The 11130-nt window shown below is 41.8% G+C and overlaps 1 pseudogene; it reads left to right on the top strand.

The window, feature by feature from the left end:
• Nucleotides 1-7351: 7351 nt before the first annotated feature.
• LOC118590698 lies at nt 7352-10718 on the top strand (annotated as a pseudogene).
• The last annotated feature ends 412 nt before the right edge of the window (nt 10719-11130 follow it).

The raw sequence follows: 11130 nt of genomic DNA, 5'->3' as shown, positions 1-11130 counted from the left end.
GCTTGCTTGTGAGATGACAAAGGTCCTCAAGAAAAGCCCCCGGGTGTGCTTCAAGAAGCCACATCTAGACTTCTAAAGAATGATTTAAAAACTAACTTCTCAATCTAGCCACTTACATACATTTTTATAGAGTCAAGAGAGTTCAAATTTTACACTTGAAGAGTGTTGATCCAAAGTGTGAAACAGATAGAAGCGATTTAGTTGGAGTGGTTAAAAATGAGTGTTTGAGCATGTCCATGGGCTGGCTCCTTTTCTCCCTCTGGTCAGTGTCCAGGCAATTACCCGAAAGCTGAAGTTGATACTGGTAAAGCCTGAAGACTTCCCTGGACAGATGTTAGCTGTACTCACCTGAAGCTCAATGTTGTCATCAGTGCCTCCAGACAGAAGATTTTCAAAATCCCACATACTGTGGCATGCACTCCATGACGCCATATTTTTGAGCCTCCATTCTTTAACATAGCAAAAGTTTCCTTAAGAATGGGGTTAGAACTGTCATGTGCCAAATATTTACTTAAAACTTTGTTTAAAAAACAAAACACATACACGCACAAAATCCCATCAAATATTCACACTTTAATATATGTTCCTCAGAAACAAATGTACAGTTAGATAACACATAAAGAATTATGAATGACTAATTATATTTTGCATATTTACAGCAAAGACAATTAGCAAATAGCTTTTATATGCAAAATAAGTGAAAAAGTAATTAAGATGCACTAACCACAGCAGCAGTATCAAGTCTGCTGTCTTGCGATTCCTGCCTAACAAACATAATAATTACGCATTCATTGTCATATCATTAAACCGCTCTGTCCTTTAGGAAAAAAAAAAATGGTTATTTACTGTATAATAACCTGAAGAGTCACACAAGTTCTTCATAATGGTGAGCAGAATAATTAAATATTTCTTCTTAGGAATGTTCACCCGGTTCAATTTATTATCACATACTTCTACCAGCAAGCAGCTGGTCCTTAAGCATGCCAAGTGTTTTCTGTCTGGTCTGGGAAAGTAATTTTGTTTTGTTTGTAAGCTCGTGGGTTTTTGCCTTGCTGTTGAGCTGGGCGGGGGTGCTCCAGAGCCACAGTTCGCCTTCCTGAGGCTGTTCTTCTTGGAGGTTGGGAAACAACCTCAGGAACTGGCCATCTCTGAACGCAATGCAATCTGTGATGCCCGGGTTCTGTCTGTCTCTCTCTCTCTTTGGGAAATATTTTAGAACTTCCACTCTTTCGACACTAAACTAGACCTAAATGTGCGAAGGAATGAATAGGTGCTATGTGGTATCTATCAGGTTTGCACAAACCACTTGCATTTCAGAAATACTGCAGGGGTTAAGATAGTTGGTGCTTAAGCTAATCAAAGTGCTAGAAAATATCCTCCAGTTCTCCACAGATACACAGCGGGAGCCATTTTGTTTCCTCAAAGCCGAGTGTCTATGGCTGGCCTCACCACTTACATTGTTGCCTATTGTTCACCTCTGAATTAAAGACAGTACCTATAGAAGTGCACAATACAGTCCAATCAGAACTTAAGCGAAATAAAGGCTTTTGTGTGTGTTTCGTATGTTACTGTATATATTCATATATTATGTCATGTCTATAGTTTAAATTAGTTTGTTTAATACAATCATGTGTGTAGTAAGGTCGAAAGTGCTGGGACAGTGAAAGGGGGCAGAATTTGTTCATTGTTTGAGACTACTTTAAGAATTACTACATAGAACACCTTAAATATGACAGAAAGATAAATCTTAAGTTAAAAAAAATCAAATTACTAATAAAAAATTCATTATTTAAAATGTACTTAATGTTGACTAGTGTAATATTACTCAAATATTAAATGTTTTCTTTTCCTTATAGATAACTTTAATGTTATTAAATATAAACCTCCACCTTAGCTTAAAAAAATAATTTTGCAGAGGTTTTATCATTTAAGTGTTGGCAACTACTTCAGCATTACTGAGCAACAATTCATTTCTATTTAGAAAGATAGCAGGAATAGACAGAGCATCTTGTTTTATATATTTAAATAGAGATTCCTGGCCCGATTTTGAATGGGTCTTAGTTTACCGAGAGCTATTTGGATAGTTTATGAATTTTCTATGCTGTAAGCTCCCGTCTGCACGGGTATAATGAACATGTAGCCAGCAGAGCCGAGGGGAAAATCCATATCCCTTCCCCCCATGTAACATTGCCTTCAGAACGTGAAAAAGAAATAGTCGCCCTGAAGTGAAGCTGGTTACATATGTTACGGGAGATATATGTTACCATCAGCACTGGGGGAATTAGAAATATATGACTTGAATTCCTAGTGAGGCATTCTGAGAGATGACTCGTTGGTAAAAATAGAAGAGAAACATAATCATCAGTCATTTACTCCTTAAAGCATGTCAGACACACCAATAAAATGTATTCTTTAAAGAATCCTAAAAAAAAAAAAATCTCAAAACAGTCATCATGGAAAAGAATTCTGTCTTTACCCCTCACACTTACTTGAGGGTTGGAATGGCTTCATATCAGTGATTTGGGCGATGGAGTAATCAAGACAGAAACATGGGTTTTTTCATTCTCATGTTTACTTAGTAAAGGTCTTCACAAACCAGGCCTGGTGGTGGATGCCTATAATCCCAACACTTGGGAAATGGAGGCAGGAGGATCATGAGTTCAAGGACAGCCTAGGCTTTGCTACACAGTGAAACTCTGTTTCAAAAAACAAACAAAGCAAAAAATCTTCATAGAATTATATTATGTTATATTTATATTTAGTATAATTATATATATATTTCATCTAGCTTAAAATTCTACAGAGAATATTAATACTCTACCTCTTGTGAGCTTAGAAGATAGTATATCGCTCACTGTTACAGCAGGGATATCAGTCCATGTATCTGCTATGATAGTAAAAATAACCAGACAGTACCTTCTTGTATGCATGCATGCTGCTGGAGATGGAGGCTAGTACCTCGTGTGTGCTTACCAAGGACTCTCCATTCCACTATATTCCTAGCCCCTCCCCAGCCTTTTATTTATTTTTGGAACATGGTCCCTCTAAATTGCCTAAGATGGCTGGAATGTTCTCTTATAGTCCAGGTAAAATTTTAGTTAGCTATTTTCCTGATTGGGCTTCCCAGGTAGCTGGAGCTCACCAGACCAAACTTCTATACTAACTTTGGTTGTGTTTGCTTGCTTGCTTACTACATTAAGTAATTTTTTTTTTTTTTTTTTTTTTTTTTTTTAGGTAAGGATCCACACTGTAGCCCTGGCTGTCCTGGAACTCACTATACAGACAGACCAAGTGGCCTTAAACTCACAGAGATCTACCTGCCTCTGCCTCCACAGTGCTGGTATTAAAGGCATTCATCTGCATGCTTGGCAGCATAAATTATTTTTAATTCTGGTAAAGTACATTGAAGTTTACTGTCTTAACCATTTACAGTTAGGGGCATTAAGTACAGTCAGACTGCCATGCACCTGACATCACCATCTATTTTAAGAACCCTGTGGATTGGACAAAACTGAAATTCTAAACCTGGCAGCGTGATCCCTGCTTTTAACATCCTCTCACAACATCGTTCCACTTCCTGGCTCTGATTTTGATGATTCTAGGAACCTCCTACAAGTGAAATCTTACAAAATCTGTCCTTTTTCCTATGCTAACTCTAACAATGAGCTAGGTTCCCTCTTCCTGAAGCAAAATTCCAAAGGATGGGAAATTCCAAAGGTATGTGCCTCTCTGGTCATCCTTCCTCAGGTAGGGATTTCTCATCAGAATGGAGGGTGAGTCCTTCAGTCTTCTTTGACCATAGCATGAGAACTGTAATTATTGAAATTCACAGTTCATCTGGTAGTTGTTCTTTATACTACTCAAGATGAAGCCTCTCCATCCATCTTGCCTTAACTGGTGACATGATGCAGTATTTGAAGGTCTCTTTACCATGTAAGCTGACAGCATGCTCCATGCTGCTTGGACACTATGGTATTAAACATTCCTCAAGCAAAGGACACACACCCTTTCTCAAAAACAGTGTTGAAGCAGGAATACATCTCTGTCTCCATCTTATTCATCTTCTCTAGTGGTTCCCTCCCTAGTCTATATTTCCAATGCCTGTATCTTAGAAAACTTCACAGAATCCCAACTCTAACTGTGGTCCTGCTTATAGCATGCATGTAGTACAGCCTCCATCCCTGCCACCGAATGGCTCATTGGCCGTGAATGAATGTTTCAGTGATGAATGAACAACACAAACATTAGTTAAACTGAAGGAAAATTCATCTTTTCTACAGCTGTCAAGCCCTTTGTCTCAGCTCTGACTTGGCTGGAACTGTCATCAATGTCATAGCCATTTACAGACCAAACCCCTGCACCTTTCCTCGTGTGTATTTTTAAAAATCAATGTTCTGTATTTGGGGAGAGAGAACAATGGGAGGAGGGAAGAATGAGGGAGACAGCTGAGCTTTGGGTGGGGACCCATTTCAAACTCCCTTGGTGCATGACTCTCTTGGTGGGTGACTCCCTCTAGCTCACAGACTAGTCCCTAATAGGACTTTGTTCTCCTGAAGGGCTTGTGTAGAACAGCACTATGATCTTAGAATCACCATCACTACCAGATGTAGTCCAATCATTCTGTAGAAAACTTTATAAACAAGGAACCAAAGTAAGTGGCACATTCTCTCTCCCTCCCTCTCTGCCTCCCCCTCCCTCCCCCTCCTCCCTTCTCTCATCTCTCTCTCTCTTTTCTTTTTTGAGACAGTACCTCATGGATGCCCAGACTAATCTTCAAGTCATGGGCTCAGAAGATCCCCCCTGCCTTGGCCTCCAGAGTACTGAGACTGCACACATACCTTACACCCATCATTAAGCTCAAGTCTTTCAAAACAAAGCCCTTATTATAGAAATTTCTTTCTGTCTTTTGTTTTTCTTTTGTTTGTTTTTGTACAAGACAGAGTTTCTGGCTGTCCTGAAACTTGCTCTGTAGACCACGCTGGCCTTGAACTCACAGAGATCTGCCTGACTGGGATTAGAGGTGTACCCCATCACATACTAGAAATTTCTTTATAAATATCTAGCCAAATGTGATGAAGTATACCCATAATCCCAACACAAGGCCAGGCTTGGCTATGTAGTCAGTTCAAGGCCAGTTGGTGTTATACAAAGAGACCTCATCTCCATAAATAAATAAATAAATAAATAAATAAATAAATAAATAAATAAATTTCAGGGCTGGAGAGATGGCTCTGTGGTAAAAGCATGTACTGTTCTTCCAGAGGACCTGAGTTCAATTCCCAGCACCCACATCCGGTGGCTCACAACCATCTGTAACTACACAGCTCAGAGGGATATGACACCCCTGGCCTCTTCAGGTACCTGCACTCATGTGCTGGAACACACACACACACACACACACACACACACACACACAAATAATTAAAAATAAAAATGAACCAAAATAAGTGAGGTGGTGGTGGGTGGTACACACCTTTAATCCCAGCACCACTCAGGAGACAGAGGCAGGTGAATCTTTGTGAGTTTGAGGCCAAACTGTTCTTTTTTTTTTTTTTTTTTTGGTTTTTCAAGACAGGGTTTCTCTGTGTAGCTTTGCACCTTTCCTGAAACTCACTTGGTAGACCAGGCTGGCCTCGAACTCATAGAGATCCGCCTGGCTCTGCCTCCTGAGTGCTGGGATTAAAGGCGTGTGCCACCACAGTCCGGCTTGAGGCCAAACTAGTCTACAGAGAGAGTTCCAGGACATCCAGGGCTACACAGAAAAACTCTGTCTTGAAAAACAAATAAATGAATGAATAAATTTTCTCCATCTTTTCCTAGGCAGTTTAAAGGCAGATGTGGTGGCACACACCCACAATCCCAGTGCTCAGGCAAAACAGTTAGGAGTGGGAAGTCAGCCTGAGCTACACAGTGAGACCCTGTCTCAAAACAAAATATTGATAGGTCTAATAACCTAAGAAAGAAGTTTATACAGTTGGTTCAAAAACAGATCACGAAGAAGGCTCCTAGCTATAGATTATGAAATTCATCTAAAATAAACTCTGCCTCACAGTAAGGCCCTAGTAAGACAGAAGATGCTCTGTCATGTAGAAACGTATTCTTGAGGGGCTGGGGATGTAGCTCTGTAGTAGAGCTGGTTTCGAATGCTTGAAGCCCTGGATTTCATCGCCAAGGCTACAGAAACCAAGTAGGATGGAGCACACCTGCCTTAGCTACTTAGTGAGTTTGAGGCCAGCCTGGGATATATGAGAGCTTGTCCCAAAAGAAAAAAAGGAAGGGAGGGAGGGAGGGAGAGGGAAGGGAAGAAGGAAGGAAGGGAGGGAGGGAGGGAGAGGGAAGGGAAGAAGGAAGGAAGGGAGGAAGGAAGGGAGGGAGGGAGGGAGAGGGAAGGGAAGAAGGAAGGGAGAGAGGGAGGGAGGGAGAGGGAAGGGAAGAAGGAAGGAAGGGAGGAAGGAAGGAAGGGAGGAAGGAAGGGAGGGAGGGAGGGAGGGAGGGAGGGAGGGAGGAAGGAAGGAAGAAAAACAGAGCAGTTGTTACTGTTTACAGCCTTATTTTCTATACGTTGATTTTCATTGACGTAAATGGATCTCCTGAGGAATTAACATGAATGTGTGCAAAGCAGAAAGGCCATTTATAAACTCCCAATAGCTCCATAGAATAAGTCAAGCTGGCCTAGAAAATTTGAGTACAAGACATGAAAACCTGGAGATTACTTACGAAATGCCATGCCTCTCCTTGTCTAATAAAACAACAAGCATTTTTTGAAGCCCCAACTTTCATGTCTCATACTTTGCCTGACAGTCTAGCTTAATTTGAAAAATAGCATGGTCATATAAAACCATGGAGAGGTGCTGTACATGTGCAAAAAAAAAGCTTACCCTGATGGAATCCAGAATTAGTGCATAGAAGTTACATGTATTTATTAATTAGTAATTCATTAACTCTTTTATTTGGGGCAGTACTGAGGATTGAACAGTGTGGGTCTTACACAGGTTAGCTAGTCTTTGACCACTGGGCCCTATCCCCAGGCCCTGCACTTATTTAGCATACACTTATTAAGTTGCCAAACTGGCGTTGAACTCTCTTTGTAGTACAAACAGGCCTTGAACTTGTGCCCCTTTTGCTGGAATTCCAGGCCTGCACCTCCAGGCCCAGCATTTGTTATTTCAACTGTACTTAAAGGCGGGATCACTCTCAAACACAGGTGGTGACTAACCCACGGGGAGAGTAGGTGGCTACCATTTCCAAAGCAGCGGCTCCAGAACTGACTCGATGCCACCAAATCCCAGACTCTGCTTTTCCCAATTCTGGGACTGGCTTCTCCGTATCAGAAGGAACCTGAGTCTCGGCCATGCATCACGTGGAAGCAGCCTGCCGCGGTCAAAGATCCGGCCAGATGTGCCTGCCGGTGCCCACTGCAAGCGGGTCCCACCTTGGCTGCCGGTCGAGCTCCCGAATGTGGGATGAATCACATTCCACCGGCTCCAGTCTGACTACATTACGGTTGGATCATAATCCTGAGATTCACACCGATGCTGAAGAAGTCGCTGCTTCAGAACTTTAAGGCAACAATTAAGTATTCCATTGTCATGGCTCAATTAACTGGTTTGGCCTGAGAAAATTGGGGATTGTAAAGTGAGGATGGGATGTGCTTTGATCCTCTTTCCAGGGTTATTGTTTCATTAATAAATGAACATGTCATTTGTCTCACCAGAGGGAGCTCATGCCCTCCAGGCTTTTTTCCCTTTTTTGTTCAGGTTTTATAAAGATGAATTTCCAGTGCTCTGAAATACCATGGATTAGTAGTTAAGCCTGACAGCACTTTAGGGAGTAGGGAGCTTAGAGTGCCTCACACAGGTCTCCAAAGCACTTGTTTACTAATAGAGGAAAGCGGGACCGGCTGCAGCTGCTGATATCGCATTACCATTTGGAAAGACAGTAGCTGAGATAACAAATCACACAGTTTTAATAATTACTCCTGCATTCCCCGTTTTTGTTTCCTGCATAACTGTAAAGGCTGGATTTCTTCCAAATAAACAGATAAAAACAGTATGGAACTTTTATCTTTTAATGATAATGACAACACACATCATGTTTCACTAAAAGTTTCCTGCTGGATTTTTTTTTTTCTGATTTCTCCAGTTTCAATAAAATGTAATTATACTTTATAATTCCACTCTTTTAATCTTCACTTCAAAAACTATTCACAGTGAGCAAGTTTGCCAGGCACTAAGAGGAAAGGACAAAGTGCCTGGACTTACCCATGTTGACTCTTTTTCCTGCTTTCTGTCTTGGGGTAAACCTGTCATTGAAATTGCATCCTGTATGTTGAGCTGCTTTGCATTCAAATTAATAGCTAGTTTAATTTGAATGTAAAACAGCTCCATTTATGCACTCATTTATGGAAAAAGAAGTGAGGCGTTTGGCAATGAATGGATGTTTAAGATATGATACATTTGCAACATATTTTTAATCCTAAATTGAACCTATATTAGTACGGGGACATTTTAATATCAATGGATAAGTCCTAACAGAAACCCTTTTTGAGAATCTGCATAGTAAATATGTGCTTTAGGGTCAGAACTGCATTGTACACATACAGTACGGGGTTTAGTTCATATGGCTGGGGTTGGGCATTTTCCAGCAAATCTGTACATTGTTAGGTTTCTATAGCCCAAGGGTGGCAATTGATTTCTAAAACACATGCTGCAACTTTATTTGCTCAGTAATTACACGGACTTTATTTGGAGGTCAGAGAAAGAACCACCAAATAGGAAAATCAAGTCTTCCTCCAAGCGCAATGAGACCCCGAAAGTTTTCAGACAGAGAAGAATGCTCAACTTTTTCCCAGCGCTCTGAGTTCGCTTCTGCGGCTCCGTGTTCCATTGGGTGATTAGGGAAAGCTTTTTTAAAGGCTTACTTCAGAATGATCTTAATTGGTGCAAGGTTGAGCCCTTTCTAGGAGGGGAGGGAAAGGTTGAATAGCCTTTTCAAGTCACATGAAAGTTTCGAGGATGAATGTACGATAATTAGATTAATAAGTAGCTTAATTGATCACAGCTGAGGATTTCAACAGCCACACATCAGAGCAACAATAAAAGATTACTGTGATTCCAGTTTGTTAAAAAAAAAAAAAAAATGTACTGAAACTTGATTAACCTTAGACACAAAGTGCCTTTCTTTCTCACTCTAAAATGTCTGATTCAGGCAAGGGTGTGTGAAGAGGGAAAGTAGGGGAGAGGGCCTGAAATAACCAGAAAGTCTTACTTTATCCCCCTGCATCTCCCAGGAAGTGAGTGGTGCATGGGGTGGCTTGAACCAAAACTTTTCCCTTTCCGTTTCTTATCGTTGAATGGATGAGTTGGCTCTAAGCCAGTAGGAACTTAAATTGCCCACCCACCACTTGGAGGAGTTTTTTCTGATGTACAAATTTTCATAAGCACATTCTTTCTGTGGAGACTGTTAGTTACTGTCAGTTCTAACACGGGAGGAACACCAACCCATCCCTTGACCTCTTGGGAGTCCTTCCCTGCCCTCGCTCAGGGTGGAGAACTTGCCGGGGTGGGGACACCCAAACACAAGTGGAAAAGGAGGCTACTATAGCATTGCAAGGAGACCTTCGTTTGCGTTCACACGTTAGCACGGCGGCCTTAGGGTTAAAAGGCGTGAATTTAGATGTGTGCCTCCAAAACTACAAGTTACCTAGACAAGTGGCTGGGGATGAGCAGGCTTTGTGCAGGAGAGTCACACAAATCAAGACAGTAGTGTGACAGCAAGAACAGCTGACCCAGAAAGGCTGAGACAGACCAGGGACATGGCGCATATCTCTAATCCCAGCACGTGAGAGGATGAAGCAGGTGGATATCTGTGAGTTAGAGGCCCAGCCTGGTGGTCTACAGAGTGAGTTACAGGCTGGCCAGGGCTACACCATAAGACTTAGTCTCAAAAAACAAAAACAATGACAATAACAAGAAAAGAAAACAAAACCAGAAGGGTTAAGAAGTTGGATGGAGGGCTAGAGAGATGGCTTCATGGTTAAGAGTACATACTGCTCTTCCAGAGTACCCGAGTTCAATTCCCAGAAACCACACCTGGCAGTTACTGTCTGTAACTCCAGCTCCAGGAGACCAGATGCCCTCTTCTGGCCTCCAAAAGCACCTGTATACATGTGGCAGACACACACACACACACACACACACACACACACACACACACACACACAAGCCTAAATAAAAATAAATAAATTTATTTAAAAAAAAAAAAGAAATTGGATGGAAACTCAAACTCAAAAACTAAACCTGAATTCAAATTATTATCCATTTGAAGTCTTTCTCCCATCTCTGTCACAAATACTTTAAAATATTTCTAATTAAAAACTGGGATCTGGATCTTTGTAAAGGATCCCACTGAGCTCATGCGGCTCTGGGGTGTCTTTAGGAGGCAGCACCGTGTCTGAAGTCATCAAGACTAAAATCAAGTAAAGAATGCCCTTTGACAGCTCCTTCCCAAACTAAAACCAGAACCAGACCAGAAACTTCCAGCAGAGCTGCCTGGACTTTGGCCACCATGAGACATAGTGAGCACAAGGGGTGATGTCTGTGTGTGCGAGTGTGCACAGGTCCCTCTGCCCCATATCCTGGGTCTCAGTCTGGGATGACCACCAGGCAGAAGGTACATTTCCCGGGAAGACATGGCTTGACACTGTTCTCCCTGGATAGAAAAGGGGGACCTGGGTATATGACGTTCCTTCTTTCTCTGGGACCCAGAATCAGGATGCAACTACTAATAAAACTCACTGGAGGGGTTGGGGATTTAGCTCAGTGGTAGGGTGCTTGCCTAGCAAGCGTAAGACCCTGGGTTGGATCCTCAGCTTGAAAAACAAACAAACAAACAAAAACTCACTGGAAAATGTAAAACAAAACAAACGTGGCATTTACTACCTCATCTAAGCAAGCGAAGGTCAAATTTTATTAGCTAACCTTAAACTTCCCGGCACTGTCAACTCCAGGTTAAACTATATAGTATGAAGCTGTTGGCATCAGTGTCCATTTGGCAGTGGAAGAACCTGGAGTGTGGGCCTGTGGTACCTGCCAGCACTCAGTAGCCCTCATGTTTGGGAGGCTAGAATTT

The sequence above is a fragment of the Onychomys torridus genome, chromosome 9 (assembly GCF_903995425.1).
Source record: "Onychomys torridus chromosome 9, mOncTor1.1, whole genome shotgun sequence".
In the NCBI taxonomy this organism is placed as follows: Eukaryota; Metazoa; Chordata; class Mammalia; order Rodentia; family Cricetidae; genus Onychomys; species Onychomys torridus.
Note: the sequence above shows the minus strand (reverse complement) of the source record. Positions and strands in the feature narration are given on the sequence as shown.